The 17,307-nt window shown below is 35.8% G+C and overlaps 1 protein-coding gene across 8 annotated transcripts in view; it reads right to left on the bottom strand.

Moving 5' to 3' along the window:
- The window catches only part of LOC141404342 (uncharacterized), a 100,023-nt gene that overhangs the window by 60,596 nt on the left and 22,120 nt on the right, over positions 1–17,307 (bottom strand). The window lies entirely within an intron of this gene.

The raw sequence follows: 17,307 nt of genomic DNA, 5'->3' as shown, positions 1-17,307 counted from the left end.
CATCTGGACCAGGTGATTTATAGGGTTTGACTGAGTTGACTGCCCATTTTATTTTGTTTCTGCTAAACACCTTTCCAATTAGATCCATATCCACACCAGTTTGGATTTAGAAGTCATCACACTCAGTGTTGACGGTATCCACGTCCTTACAGGCTGGAAAATTGGTGCCTGGTAGGATGCTTACAGTCTCAATACCGGAGTCTATCCAGGTATCATCTGGTTCTTGGGGTCCTTGGAGAGTATTCTTCAAAACCTAGCTTCGCCGTTGACTCCTTCTATCGACTCACAGAAATTAATCACTTTTTTCTTGGCTTATATATATTTATCGAAACTCGCCTCAATGTTTACCAAATACTTCTTCGCACGCGCATCTTCCTGACAGACAGACGTTGATTCCTGCCAAAATATATTATGGAGGGTATATTAAGTTTGGTTGTCTGTTTGAAAGACATCGAGATGGGGATAAAATTCTATGACGGTCAATTCACGTCGGACAGACCGACGTCTGTTGTAATCTCTATAGCGTCCGCAACAATTGAGATAGAAAATGTTTGCACCCAAGTGCCTTTCTTCCATAGGCAGGTCAAGTTCGAAAATGGGCTATATACGTCCACGTTTTGGTATAGTCTTCATATAACGATACCACTCGATTTAAGATATTTTGAGGACTTTAGTTACATTTAAGGTCACCAATGGCCAAGAAACTTCTCCACTAAAAATTTTGAAGATAGGTCCACGTTTTGGTATGGGTCCCATATAACGTCAACTCCATATTTAAGGCATTTTGAGGATTTTAGCTACACTTTTCGCCCAAATTGGCTCCAATTTAGCACTTGGAGTTTCAAGAGGTCAGAAAATTTCTGCACCCAAAATTGTGGAGAAAGGCCCACATTTTGGTATAAGCCCCATAAAACAGTTCCACCCGATTTAAAGTATTTTGAGGCTTTTAGCTAATTTTTTTACGGAATTAGCTGATATATGAGGTATGAGGTTCTCAATGACCAAAAAACTTCTAAACTAAAAATGTCTATGATAGCTCCACATTTGGATATATCCCACATATAACGGTACCTACCGATTTAAGGTATTTTAGCTAAATTTGACATTTCCAGGTTCCAGTGGTCCTGAAACTTCTCCACCAAAAATTGTCAATGTATGCCCATGGGGCTATTCCCCCATATAACGATACCCCCGATTTTCGGTATTTTGAGGATTTTAGCTACATTTTTTAACCAAACTAGCTGTAATTTGAAATTGAGGTTTTCAGTGGTCACGAAACTTCTCCACCGAAAATCATTAACATAGGTACATGTGTTGGTATAGCTCCCATATAACGGTAATCCTCGATTTTCGGTATTTTGAGGACTTTAACTAAAATTTTTAACCGATCTAGCTGTAATTTGACATTTAAACATTTCCACCAAAAACCGTCCACATAGTTTCATTTTTTGGTATAGCCCCTATAGAACGGTTCCTCGAAATTTTCGGCATTTTTGGGATTTTAGCTAAAAATTTTAATCGAACTCTTTGTAATTTGACATTTGAAGTTCTCAGAGGCCCCAAAACTCCTCCACCAAATATCTACACATAGGACTATGTTTTGGTATAGCCCCCATATAACGCTACCCCGATTTGCGGTATTTTGAGGATTTTACATTCAATTTCTGACCGAACAGACTGAAATTTCTCAGTGGTCCCGAAACTTTTCCACCATGTTTTGGTATAGCCCCCATATAACGGTACCACGACTTTCGATATTTTGAGAATTTTACCTACAATTTCTGACCGAACTAGCTGGACATTTGAAGTTCCCAGAGGTCCTCCACCAAAAATCGTCCACTAGGTTCATATTTTGGTATAGCCCCTATAAAACGGTACCTCGCAATTTTCGATATCTTGGAGATTTTAGCTAAAATGTTTAACCTAACAAATTGTAATTTGACATTTAAAGGAATGAGAGGTCCCGAAACTCCTCCACCAAAAATCTGACACATACATAGGTCGATGTTTTGGTATATACCCCATATAAAGGTGATCGAAAAATTGTTGCACATACTAGGAAACTATGTCCTGATTTACATTAGGCGAGTTTTCTTGCGGCAATTTTAAACTTGCCTCTTGCGTTTATAAATGGACATTCTGTTCCGACAAGTTTTGTTTTCAAAACAATGTCAAATACGAAATATATAAAAGGAATTGCCTGAAAATGGCCTGTACGAGTATTTTTATACCCTCAGCATTTATGCTAACGAGGGTATATACACTTTCATACTGGCAAAATGTGCTTCATCGAAATAATGGTTTTAGACCCCAAGTATGTTTGGACGAAATGTGTTTCAGACAATTTGGAGTCGATTGAACAATGTCCGTCCGTCTGTCTGTCTGGCTGGAGCTCACGATAACTCTCGAAGGGATCAACCGATTCGGTTCAAATTATGGCTTTCGTAATATTTTGCCCAAACTTAGTTTAAGTTCGAAGATGGGCTATATCGGTCCACTCCTTCCGGTACCTCCCACTCAAAAGTTCGAAAATGTTCGGAAAATTTATGCACACGATAACTCTTGAAGGGAACAACCGATTTGGTCCGTATTTTGCTCAGCGTGAAATTTGTACCTGACTTAGATAAGGTTTTAATATGGACTCAATCGGTCCACTCCTTCTGGTACCTCCCACACAAAATTTCGGAAAAGTTCAGTTTAGGGTCATCTCTCGAATCGCTTTGATTTTTGTTTTAGCAACTTGTATTCACTGCCCCCCATATGACGGTTCAAGTCTCATTAGCGGCAAGTCCATACTTCCTGAGAAAATCGAATGAAAGTTGCAAAAAACCCCTATGACACCGTGTGAGGTGGTTGGAGCGCAAGATAACTCTAGAACGGATCTGCTGATTTGGTCCAAAATTTGGCCTTAGTAATATTTTGTCCAAACATAGTTTAAGTTCGAAGATAAGCCATATCGGTCCACTCCTTCAGGAACCTCCCCCACAAAAGTTCAAAAATGTTCGGAAAAATTTTTCGTACGGTAACTCTTGAAGGGAGTGGCCGAATTGGTTTATACTTTACACATCCTAATATATCTACCATATATAGATCAGGTTCGAATATGTACTATATTTGTCCACTCCATCCAGTACCTCCCACACAAAATTTCGGATAAGTTCACTTTAAGACCTGATATCGAATCACTTTGGTTTTTGTTGAAGCAACTGGCATTCGCTGCCTCAATTACGATGGTAAAAGTTTTTTTCAGGGGCAAGTTCATATTTCTTGAGCAAACATCCCGAAGGGTGTAAAAACCCCCTATGGCACCATATGTAGTGGCTGGAGATCCACTTCCATAATGGTCAATGTAGATCCATTCATTTTAGTATTTTCTCCGCAAAACTTTTGATCTCTAATCCTAATGAACATTTTTGTCGGTTCAAACGCCCAAAATTTTTAAAACCCCCTAAATATATACCTTTTTTTGGGAAAAAATTGTTTCAATATACACAGGCGGAGGGTATATCTCTGTCGGCAAAGCCGACTGATACTTTTTTACTTGTTTTTCATTTACATTCCCCTTACGTGTCTCTCCTACAAACAGGGACTTGCCGCAAGTAAACTTGCCTAATGTAAATTGAAACTATTTATTCCATTTTAGTTCAGAATATTTTAAGATGGAGGGTATAAAAAGTTCGACCCGGCCGAACTTATGTTTTTTTACTTGTTTTGCTTTGAATTGTAATAACGAATAACAAAATCGGCACAGAATACTATCGAAGACAATCTGGGCTTTAAATTGTTACCAAAAGTCGTTAAATACTGGAGATAGAGAAAAATGCGTTCAGCTAACCCAATTTCTAATGTGTGGAATTTCATGGCGAATATCTCTGGATCTGTAGGACGGTAAAACCTGATAATGAAAGTACACAGTCTTTAAATTAATACCAAAATTTGTTGTTGGTGTTGATGGTAAAATTTCGGAGTTATTATGACTATGTGTTTAATTTTATATACACACATGACCAGAGTAAATGTTAATAAAAAAACAATTATTAGCCATTTAAGCGTTAATTAATATTGTGTTAATAGTCTTGGAGCTTTTTTATTTATTTAAAATCTCACATAAACGAAACAAAACCAATTTTGTTGTTTGTTCCACGAAAAAGTACTATTTTGCATAACTCATTTAAAAAAGTCGGCTCGTGTCTTGTGGACTTTAAACTTTGCTTAAGCGTTATGTCTTTGGATGCCAACGCCTCAGTCTGTCTGGCCTCATGAAAAGAAAGCGTTTTCAATGCTAATAATAGAAAAAATAACTCTTTTTTGTGTTTGTAATAGAAATGGCCGATGGTATAAACATACATACATATGTATATGCTTTTTCTAACGACCACAGATCGAGGTATGAGTTTTGTATTAGTTCTTTATGTATAATTTTGGCTAACCTCTATGCCTCGTAATGTCTAACAAATCTTACACGCACACATAAATATTTCCAAACAGAATGTTTTGGAATAGATAGCATAGATAAAGTTATGTTTACTCTCTTTTTTTAAATGAGATAACGAATTTCTTGGAACCTAGAAATTAGCAAGGTTAGGTTAATGTATCCATTTGGGATTTTTATAGCTTTATGTGAGCATTGGAATTTAAAATATTAACTTTAAATATAATAGATTTTTATTAGTATGCCGTATACTTCAAACGTTATATGCCTTACATTTTGATGGGTTTTAAACAGCTCAAACCTTGCTTTATCGCATTTATCTATTTTCGTTTTTCTTTTTCTTTCTAACTTTACTCTTCTACTAAGTTTTATGTATTTTCTTTTTATACCTTCTTCTATTTCTAACAACATGCATAATACATTTGCATACAACATAACATAAAGTTACAATTTCTTTTTGTTTGCCACTGTATTTTTCTTTTTTGTTTTGTTTGGTTTTGGGGAAAAACTTGTTTGCCAACAGATGCAGCAACTGCAGTTGAACTGAGAAAATCACAAGGCTAATAATGCAAACCAAACACCTAAACCAATGTGTCTGTCGGTTATTAAGGTACAATGTACTTCGAAAGAACAACCAACCGCTTGGCCAAGCCAGCCAGGCAACGAACCAACCAACCAGTCAGCTACCCGTACATACATAGTTAAAGACAGTGCCCTCCAAATGCACAGACAAGTTTGTTTGTAACAACTTGCATATTTACACACACTTTTGTTAAGTTGTTTTTCTTGTTGTAAAATTTTCTTTTAAGTAGATCTTTGGACTCATGCTGGAGGCATTTTGGAAAAAATATGAGATGTACCTATTAAAAACAAGGTTATTTGGAAGTAATAAAAGAAGCAAAATGGCAATTGAGATTGAATAATGTGGCTAAAACCTTCAAAATACAGAAAATCGGGAGGCAGGTTCTAGGGAGCTATATCAACGAAGACTATGTAGGGTATTTTGGCTTGATATGGCTATATCACAACTTGAACCCTATATTTACAAATTTCTGAGAGAAAGTTTTGTAACCCCAAAGAAAACTTAATACAAAATTCCAGACAATTCGGTGTGAAAAGAAAGCTAACCCTTCAAAATATCGGGAAAATCGGGAGGTATCCTTCTATGGGGCTATATGCAAACATAGACCTATACTGAAAATACTAAATTTCTGCAATTTCGGTTGAATATTGGAGCCACAAACTTCAAAATACCAAAAATCGGGAGATACCTTCCTATGTGGGGCTTTCAGTTGAAAATTTGTATTCCCCCAACGAAGACCATGTGCCAAATTTCAGCCATTTCGGTGGGATATTGATCCACCATGGTGCAATGGAATGCATACCTGTCTTGTACGCGGAAGGTCGTGGGTTCGATTCCCCGGCTAGGCAACCTCAACATTTCAACGGCGGCAAAACACCCCTCATTTTTGTTGGCGACATTTCCTGAGTTTTTCAGCCATGTAAAACTTCTCTTCAAATGGTGTCTTAGAAAACGCCGTTCGGACTCGGCGATAAACTGTAGGTCCCATATCGTTGAGCTTAATATGAATCGGGCTGCACTCATTGATATGAGAGAAGTCTCCCTTGTCCCGCCTGGGATGTTTTTGGAACAATTTTATTATTGAGACAACAACCTTCAAAATAACGAAAATCGGAAGGTACCGTTTTATTTGGATTTTATAAAGATGTGGACCTATACCAACGAATGTCAGGTGGTATGTTAAATACCGATAAATTTCTCGTGAAAAGTAATTAACCTCCAATGCCAAATGTAAGATAGTGAGGCCACAACCATCAAACTACCGATAATGTGGATTTACTCTTCTATGGGGACTATATGAAAACGTAGGCCCATACCGACAAATTTCAGGTGGAAAGACTAAGTGCCAAATTTTAGCAATTTCGGTGGATATTAAGGCCACAACCTTCAAAATGCCGAAAATCCCGAGATACCTTTCTATGGTGGCTATATGCAAACTTCGACCTATACCGAAAAATAACACGTGGAAAATTTTATAACGAAAACGAAGACTAAGTGTCGAATTTCCACAAAGGCAACCGTCAAAATACCGAAAAACGCGAGGGGACCCTTATATCGGGATATATGAAGACGTGTTCCTACAGCGACACATTTCTGGGGGAAGTTTTCAACCTCTAACTAATATTAAATGCCAAATTTCAAACATTTAAGTTGGACATTGAGGCCACAACCTTCAAACTACAGATAATCGGGAGGTACCGTTTTATGGGGGCTATATCGAAACGTGGACCGATATAGATCACTTTCAATACCAACTATCCTAGTGTCAATAGAAACTTCTATACCAAATTATAAAGCTCTAAATATTGCGAGCTGTATCTAGATTTCAACAGACACATGGACGGAGGGAGCCACATGGTTATGTGGACTTAGAATTTTATGCTGATCAAGAATATATGTATACATATATATATGTCACGGTGCTCTTGAATCAAATTTAAAAGGAAGGTGCTTACGCCTGGGAAGTTTTTGCGGATTCTGAAACTACTATGTTCATAGATGAGAAAAATCAAAAAACAAAAAAACGCCGGAGCGCTTTTTAAATAAATCGCTAGTGTGCTTAGAAACCGCAAGTCCTATCAAAATGAAACTGAAAAAAATGTTGTAGCTATGAAAATTCTCTACAAGATTGACCTTTACGGTATTTTCCTAGGTTTTACCATTTTAGGGATATTGAAGTTCAAAGTGGGACAATGCAGTGACTGTATCGCCTCCTTGTAAAACAATGTAATGCAGGGTGCACCTTAACTAACTTTTAATGAAAACCTCTTACACAGGGGAAGTTTTTGTGAATTCTGAAACAGCAATGTTCATAGATGAGAAAAATCTAAAAACAAAAAAAATCGCTGTAGGGATTTTTAAATAAATCGCGGTCAAAATTCACATTTTTAGGTGATTTTTAGGTTTTCACGATTTTGCTTGCAAACCGCAAGTCCAATCGAAATGGAGCTAAAGAAAATATTGTAGCTGTGAAAATTCTCTACAGGATTGACGTTTATGATTTGTTCTCAGGCTGTACCATTTCTGAGATAAAGAAGCTCAGTTTACATTTTTAGGTTTTTTTGTTAGGGTTTCGCGATTTTGCTTGAATACGGCAAGTCGTATCGGCATGGGACCTGAGAAAATCTTATAGCTGTGAAAATTCTCTACAAGACTGGCTTATGTAATTTTCCCTAGGTTGTACCATTTATTTAGATATATAAGTTTAAGTTGGGAAATTGCAGTCATGACATTGTTTTATACGGAGACGATACAGAATTGAATTGAATTTGAATTGTACCAATTTCAACTTCTATATTTTAAAAATTGTAAAGCCTACGAAAATATCATTAAGGTCAATCTTGTAGAGAATTTTGATATCTACAACATTTTGTTTATTCCCATCTTGATAGGACTTGCGGTTTCCAAGCAAAATCGCAAAAACCTAAACAACCCCTAAAAATGTCAACTTGAGTCGCGATTTATTTAAAAAGCGCTCCGGCGATTTTTTTGTTTTTGTTTTATTTTTCTCATCTATGAACATTGTAGTTTCAGAATCCGCAAAAACATCCCAGGTCTAAGCACCTTCCACTTAAATTTGATTCAAGAGCACCGTGATGTTATATATGTTACAAACAACAAGGTTAATCGGAAGTTATGATAAGTATAAATATTCTTAACCATTTAAAAATAGTAACGGACCGTCAAAATTAAAATTTCGATTAACGGCACAAGTCGACATAATAAACGACCCCGAATTAATTTTTTTTTGCACACATGGGATCGATGGGGACTTTTAGGACGTTGCTTCTAATGGCAAACCCAACCTCTCCACCAAAATTAAGCTTTGTGGGAATTTTTGCTATTTCAATGTCTATTTTGACTGGGCTATAATGTAATTAATAGTGTGAATAGAAGTGCAAGTTTGAATAGAAACGAGGATCTATAGACACACGAATATATCGCTCATTCACGCAAAGAGTGTCACATCTCAAAGGTTACGAGCTTATCGAAATTAAACGTACCAGGTGGTTGAACATGGCAAACATCGAGGACAGCGAAGCCGCTCCACATCACATATGTCTGAAGAGCCTTTACCGAAGGCGAAACATGCATGTCACATAGTGGTGGGTGTGTGGGTTCGAATCGTCGGCTTTCCTTTTTCACGTGCATTATAGATCATAAAGCTCGATTAAAAAATTAAAAAAATAATACCAAAAAAATGATCTTCGCCTAAAAGAGGCAACATTTTCAAATAAACGAGATTATTTTCGGTTTATTATATATCGATTCAACTAAGGTAACTGAAAGTGCCAACAAATTATAGCATTTAATATTTCATTATCATTGAACCCGACCATTTTTTTTTTTTGTGAATAATTGTGCTTTAGAAATGTATTTTATGTTAATATCGTAGATATATTCTGGTGCTGTTGATGCCATATTATATTCTTAATTAAAATGACAGATATAGAATAGACTTTAAAACATAACAACAACACCAACAACAACAAAAGTCTTGTGAATTAACAATAGAGAACTTTAGTAAGAGTTCAACATATAAGAACATATTTTGTATGAATATAAATGTTTGGTGTTATGCCATGTAAATACATACATACATACATATACTCTTATAAAGTTCAACGAACGTTGTTTTTTATTTTCTTTTCTTTACATAATGATTCACAGCTTTATGACATACATATAGCTGTATATGCACATAGCAAATGTGCATAGAAAATATGCATGCATATGTGCACATACATGTAAGTATGTAAAAGGCGTGTATGCAGTATTCATTCTTTTTAAAAGTAACGATGGGTGTTGAAAAAGTTGACATTACGCACAGAAAACGTAGAAAGAATAAATTAACTAAATATTTAAAATTTTGAGATTTGTTATAAATTCAGAATAATTTTCTTAATTTTTTTATAAGTGATCCCGAACAAAAATACTTTTCAAATTGATGAAGAAAATGTGATAAAATCTTGTAAAACTTTTACATTCTTGCTGGTTCTGGAACAATTTTATTATGTTGTGATTTACCCTATTATAATTAACTTATACATTCTTGCTGGTTCTGGAACAGAGATTATGTTGTGATTATAATTGCCGCAATTTAAATTTCCCATTGCTGTCACTTAAAAACTGAACGTGGTTATAATTTCACATACACAACAACCCCCAAAGTATAAGGAAAACTTTTCTCATATCGATGAGTGCACGCACAAACAAATTGGCTTCATGATATGGGACCTACTGTTTTTCGCCGAGTCCGAACGGCTGGTAGAGAAGTTGTTCATGGCTGAAATACTCAGAAAATGTAAGCCACCATTACATTGAGGGGATTTGCCAACGATGAAAATGTTGATGTTCTGATCAGGGATTGAACTGCTTAAGTCTTAAAAAAAGTGTTTTTAAAAATTTTAAGAGACCTTACGTTTATTTGGGTCGATACGCAGTCAAACATAGACATCTATATATACGTACACGTATTCTTATCCCTCTTATAAAGAAAAAGTGCGTTGTATGCAAATAAATATTTGCCATCTATGTTTTATATGTACGTACATATGTATGTATGTATGTGAATAAGAGACTAACTATACCCATACAAACGCTTTAGGTGCTGCGCTGGATGGATGTAATGCATAAGTTAAACAATAGGAATCGCAAGAATACAAAAAAAAACATAAGGAAAAAACAGAAAAACAAAATGTAAAAAAAAAACTACTCCTAAAGAAATTGAGAATGGCGAGAGAAGAGTTTCAGCGTTATGCACGTGCATAGCGCACACAACAGGATTTGCTTTTCGTAATAATAACGAAAATGCATATAAACAACATATAATGAAAACAGAGTAAAGTTCGGCTGGACGGACTTTGTTAGACCCTACACAATAAAATTTGTCGGAGGTTCGCCTTGATTGAATAAAGTTGCAAAATTAACGTTAAGTCTCGAAGACTTGAATACATTGGACGGGGAAAATGCTGCATAGTTTATTTCTTGGGGGGTGGGGGTCCACTTGCAAATTTTAGAAAATCGAAAATATTTGTTTGTTTGAAAGTTTTCCCTCTTAGGGCGAAGATCATTTTTAATATAAATTTTAATTAATTTCTCGTTGGAATCGAACTTAATGAGCGTTTATTTTTGCAAGTGAAGAAGGAAAGCCGAAGATTCGAACCCACACAATCACCACCATTTGACATGCATGTTTCGGCGTTGGTAGAGCGGCTCATCAGACATATAGGCTGTGGTGTCGCTTCTCTGTCATCGAACTTTTCTTCTTTCAATGCAATTTTTTTGTTTTTTTTTACAATAACAATGGTTATTTTCCCATTTTGTTGCGCTTTCATGACAAACGCTCAGCGTTGCCTTTAAAGTAATGAGTTTGGCTCTGAACGCTAATACGCCGTGACAACACCATTTTTCTTGTGTTTTTCAAGGACTTGGCTTCAAACCCCAGCCGGGCGCAGCAGATTTTATTTATTTGAAATCTATGGCGAAAAAAAACTATCCATATTTTCAGTTAAATCGAAATTTTGAATTCGACAGTACACAATTTTTTTAATGATTTTTTTCTTTCCGTTTTGCTTAAGTACAAGATTATTAAGTTCTTAATGATCCCACAGAGATATATCCTCAACCTAAGTAAATTGGAACTTTATTATACGGACAGATCGAATGTATTTAGGGTCATTTCAGAATTTTGTGGCCCTTTTTGGACATTTTAACTTGCCGACAAAAATGTAGATTAGGATTAAAGTTCAAAAGGGTTGCGGAGGAGGTACATGAAGGAAGTGGATCTTATTTTGGGAGTCATATCTTTGCGATAGATATCGCCCCCACCAGTAATTTCAGTGGGTCATCTTATGACAGGAAGCATGAACTTGTCCACGGAAAACATAATATCGCTGAAAACAGGACCACAACGAACAGCGGCGGCAACATGTCCAAAGGATTTTCGAACTGACACTAACAAAAATGTTGAGGGCCGATATGGGCCATTTTAGAGGTAAAACTAAATTTGGATAAAATATTAGGAGATCCAAAGTTTGGACCAAATTGATTGCCCCGTTCAAAAGATATTGTGCATACCATTTTAGTGCCTTTTTTAAAATATTGGGGGAAGCACCAGAATTTGTGTCAAAATATGACGAAGGCCAAATTATGGACCAAATCTGTTGAACAGTTCGAGAGTTATCTTGCTCCCCAGCCACTATATATGGTGCCATAGGGGTTTTTTAGCGAATGCATGTAGCTTAAACAAAAATCAAAGGGATTCGAGAGCAGGTCTTAAAGTGAACTTATCCAAAATTTTGTGTGGGAGGTATCCAAAGAAGTGGGCAAATGTATTCCATATTCGAACCTAACCTATATTTTGTAGATATATTAGGATGTGTAAAGTATGGACCGAATCGGTCACTCCCTTCAAGAGCTATCGTGCGCTCAATTTTTCCGAACATTTTTGAAGTTTTTTGTGGGGTAGGTACCAGAAAGGGTGGACCGACTTAACCCATCTTCGAAAAACAAATTTTTGACCGAATCGGTTGATCCGTTAGAGAGTTATCGTGCGCTCCAGTCAGACAGACAGACAGACGGACATGGCTAACTCAACTCCAAATTGCCTGAAAGGGATTTCGTCCAAACATACTTCGGGTCTAAAACCATTATTTTTTGGTGCTATTGGTTTTGTATTGAAAGAATCTCAAGTTTTTCATGTGCTAATTAAGTTTTATACTCTCAGCCTTTAGGTCAACGAGATTATATAGCAGGGATGGAAGAAAATTGAAAAAGTACTAAAATGGTACTTTTGGCGTTGAAATCAGTAACCACAAACAAGTACTGTCGAGGATCTATATCGTGATATTTTTCATTTTTTTTTTTTTTTGAAATATTCACCTTTTAAAATAAGGCAATTCCGTCCCAAAACCTCATCTAGACGAAAGATATTCATCCGGAATTCTACACAAAAATGTTTACTCAATTTTGATCCTTAAATATTTCTCGATCTCAACGAAATTCAATACCGTTGTTAATGAGAGGGCTAACTGTAAGCAAAATGTTCAGTCGGTATCACTAAAATTGCAACTTCTGGTGTGATTAGTAATCACTGATTACACTTTCGGGTTCCTCCCACACAAAGTTTGGAAAGAGTTGCGACGGTACACTTTTTTGGGGGGCAAGTCCATACTTCCTGAGAAATTGACCTAAAAACTCTGAATTCCATTCGTAATTGGTAACATTTTAGTTGTAATTCGAGAATTCCATTTGTAATTCGGAATATATCAATTGTAATTCGAATTATTCCATTTGTAATTCGAACTTATCCATTTATAATTCGAATTATTCCATTCTGAATTCGAATTATTCTATATGCAATTTGCATTATTCTATTTGTAATTCAAATTACAAGTTACAAATAGAAAAAATCGAATTTCAAATTAAATTATTCGAATTACAAATAGAATAATTCGAACTAAAAATGGAATTCGCGAATAACAATTGAAATGTTTAGAACTACAAATGGAATAATCGAATTACAAGTGAAATGTTATGAATACGAAAAAACTGTGTATACCGGACAAAAATTTCGCTTAAGTGCTGTTTAAGGGCTGTGTAAAGACAGCTTTGAATTTTTTTTACCGAAGGTGCTTCTGCTGACCCTGTTTTCAACGATATTATGTTTTTCGTGAGCAATGACTGGTGGGCGCAAAACTTATCGAGAGGTATTATTCCCAAAATAAGACCGACTTCCAAAATGGACTATGTCGGTCCATTCCTTCAAGTATCTCCATCGCAACATGTTTGAGCTTTAATCTAAATCCATATTTTTATCGGCGAGTTCATACGTCCAAAATTCTAAATACATAATTTTTCGCAATATGTAAGAGATAGCTTTATAATTAGCGATAGAAGTTTCTTTTACTTCTAGGAAGTTTTGTATTGAAAATTTGAAGGTTGTGGCCTCCATATCCCACCGCAATGGCTGAAATTTGGTATTTAGTCTTTATTGGGGGTATAAAACTTTATACCAGAAATTTGTCGGTATAGATCCAAGTCTTCATATAGCCCCCCACAGAACGGTACCTTTTCGGTATTTTGAAGGTTTGAGCGTCATTATCAATATTTTTGAATGGAATTATGAGTATTGGACCACGTTTGGATATCGCCCCATATGAGGCTACCTACCGATTTTCGCTATGTAAAAGGTTATATATAAGGTGACCTCAATATCCAACCGAATTGACTGAAATTTGTTATTTAATTTTCGTTGGGGCTATAAAACTTTACACCAGAAATTTGGCAGTACATGTCCAAGTCTTCATATAGCCCCATAGAACGGTCGAATTACAAATAAAGCAATTCGAATTACAAATGAAATAATTCAAATTACAAATGGAATACACGGTGCTCTTGAATCATATTTAAATGGAAGGTGCCTACACCTGGGAAGTTTTTGCGGATTCTGAAACTACAATGTTCATAGATGAGAAAAATCAAAAAACAAAAAAAAAAAATCGCCGGAGCGCTTTTTGAATAAATCCCGATTCAAGTTTACACTTTTAGGGGTTGTTTAGATTTTTGCGATTTTGCTTGGAAACCGCAAGTCCTATCAAAATGGACGTAAAGAAAATGTTGTAGCCATCAAAATTCTCTACAAGATTGACCTTATTGATATTTTCGTAGGTTTTACAACTGTTGAGATATAGAAGTTGAAATTGGGACATTTCAAATTCAATTCAATTCTGTATCGTCTTCTTATAAAACAATGTCATGACTGCAATTTCCCAACTTAAACTTATATATCTAAAAAAAATGGTACAACCTAGGAAAAATTACATAAGCCACTCTTGTAGAGAATTTTCACAGCTATAAGATTTTCTCAGGTCCCATGCCGATAAAACTTGCCGTATTCAAGAAAATCGCGAAACGCTAACAAAAAAACCGAAAAATGTAAACCGAGCTTCTTTATCTCAAAAATGGTACAGCCTGAAAACAAATCATAAACGTCAATTCTGTAGAGAATTTTCACAGCTACAACATTTTCTTTAGCTCCATTTCTATTGGATTTGCGGTTTCCAAGCAAAATCGTGAAAACCTAAAAAACACCCAAAAATGTGAATTTTGACCGCGATTTATTTAAAAATTCCTACAGCGATTTTTTCTTGTTTTTGGATTTCTCTCATCTATGAACATTGCTGTTTCAGAATTCACAAAAACTTCCCCTGTGTAAGCGGTTTTCATTAAAAGTTAGTTAAGGCGCACCCTTCATGACATTGTTCTATAAGGGGGCGATACAGTCAGTGCATTGTTCCAATCTGAACTTCAATATCTCAAAAATGGTAAAACCTACGAAAATACCGTAATGGTCAATCTTGTAGAGAATTTTCATAGCTACAACATTTTCTTCATTCTTATTTTAATAGGACTAGCGGTTTCTAAGCAAAATCGTAAAAACCTAAACAACCCCTAAAAATGTGAACTTGAATCGCGATTTATTTAAAAAGCGATTTTTTTTTGTTTTTTATTTTTCTCATCTATGAACATTGTAGTTTCAGAATCCGCAAAAACTTCCCAGGTGTAAGCACCTTCTATTTAAATTTGATTCAAGAGCACCGTGAATAAATTGAGTTACAAATAGAAAAATTCGAATTTCAAATTAAATAATAATGATTTTCGGTTTTGTGAAGGTTTCAACGTCATTATCAAACCTAAATGGATGAATTTGGGTATGAAGTGTTCGATGGAGGTACAAAATATTCCAGAAGAAAATTATGGGTATAGATCCACGTTTTTATATAGCTTCCCACAGAAGTGTACTTTTCGATTTTCGCTTTTTTGAAAGTTGTGATCTCAATGTCAAACCGAAATGCACTCGTTTGAATGGCAAACATTTCCTCCAGAAATTTCTTGTGATAGGTCGATGTGTTGATACACCCCTCATAGAACGGTACTCCCGGTTTCTAGTATCATTGTTCAACCGCAAAAAACTGAATTTTTGATAAATATTAAAATTTCTCGGTTTCATTATCAGACCAGAAACTTTTCTAGTAGCCCTCGTATTACAAAGATGACCTTAAATCGATCTTAAATATTAATGGAAATTTAATCGAAAAAAGGTCATGGTTCATCTTGACAAGTACAAAAGTGCAAAACAAGTAAAAAAGTATCAGTCGGCTTTACTGACAGAGATATACACTCAGTCCATGTGAATTGAAACACTTTTTGAACATTTGAACTTGCCGACAAAAATGTGGATTAGAAATACATTTCAAAGGTGTTGCAGAGAGGTACCTAAAAGTATGGACCGACATAGTCCATTATCGAAGTGGATCTTATTTTGGGAGTAACTTCAGTGGGTCATTATGTAACTGTTGGACCAGTATGCCAGAAAGCATGGACTTGTCCACGGAAAACATGATATCGCTGTAAACAGGACCATATCGAATAGCATCGTTATGCATTTCCAAAGACCCTAAACTGCACTTGGACACAAAATATGACGAAGGCCAAATTTTGAACCAAATCGGTTGATCAGTTCGTGCTCTCCAGCCATAAAATAAATTTTATGGTACCATAGGGATTTTTACACCTTTCGGGCTGCTTTCTCAAGAAGTACGGACTTTCCCCCAAAAAAACTTTTTCCATCGTAATTGAAGCAGCGAATGCAAGTTGCTTCAACAAAAATCAATGTGATTCAATAGCAGGTCTTCAAGTGAAGTTATCCGAAATTTTGTGTGGGAGGTACCGGATGAGTGGACAAATATAGTCCATATTTTAACCTGATCTATATCTGGTAGATATGTTAGGATGTGTAAAGTATGGACCAAATCGGCCACTTCCTTCAAGAGTTACCGATGAACAATTTTTTGAACATTTTTCAACTTTTGTGGGGAAGGTACCTGCAGGCTTATCTTCGAACTTAAACTATGTTTGGACAAAATATTACTAAGGCCAAATATTTGACCGTATCGGCAGATCCGTTTGAGAGTTTTTTTGCGCTCCAACCACTACACACCGTGTCATAGGGGTTTTTTGCAACTTTCAGGTTATTTTCTCAGAAAGTATGGACTTGCCCCTGATGAAATTTGTACCGTCGTATGGGGGGGGGGGGGTCAGTGAATACAAGTTGCTACAACAAAAATCAAAACGATTCGAGAGCAGATCCTAAACTGAACTTATCTGAAATTTTGTGTGAGAGCTACCCGAAGGAGTGGACCGATTGAGTCCATATTAGAACCTCATCTAAATCTGGTAGACATTTCACAATGTGCAAAGTATGGACCAAATCGGATTACCCCTTCAAGAGTTATCGTACGTACAAATTTTCCGAACATTTTCGAACTTTTGTGTGGGAGGTACCGGAAGGAGTGGACCGATATAACCCATTTTGGAACTTAAACTAAGTTTGGACAAAATAATCAGTTGATCCGTTCGAGAGTTATCGTGCACTCCAGCCAGACAGACGGACGGACATTGCTAGATCGACTCCAAATTGTCTGAAACACATTTCGTCCAAACATACTTGGGGTCTAAAAACATTATTTCGATGAGGCAAATTTTGCCCGTATGAAAGTGTATATACCCTCGTTAGCATGAATGCTGAGGGTAGAATAATTAAAATAAAATAATTCAATTATTTAATACAAATAATTTGAAAGGCAAATTTTAGAACTGCATTTTCCGTTGACAACAAAGTAGCACAAACGATTTTAATCGAAATTGAAAAGACAAAATCCGAAGACAGATTCAAAGTTCAAGATACAAATTGAAAGGTTCAAAAATCTAATTGTTATAAAATAATTAA

This window comes from Musca autumnalis, unplaced genomic scaffold (assembly GCF_047663935.1).
Source record: "Musca autumnalis isolate F117 unplaced genomic scaffold, ASM4766393v1 scaffold_4, whole genome shotgun sequence".
NCBI lineage: Eukaryota > Metazoa > Arthropoda > Insecta > Diptera > Muscidae > Musca > Musca autumnalis.
Note: the sequence above shows the minus strand (reverse complement) of the source record. Positions and strands in the feature narration are given on the sequence as shown.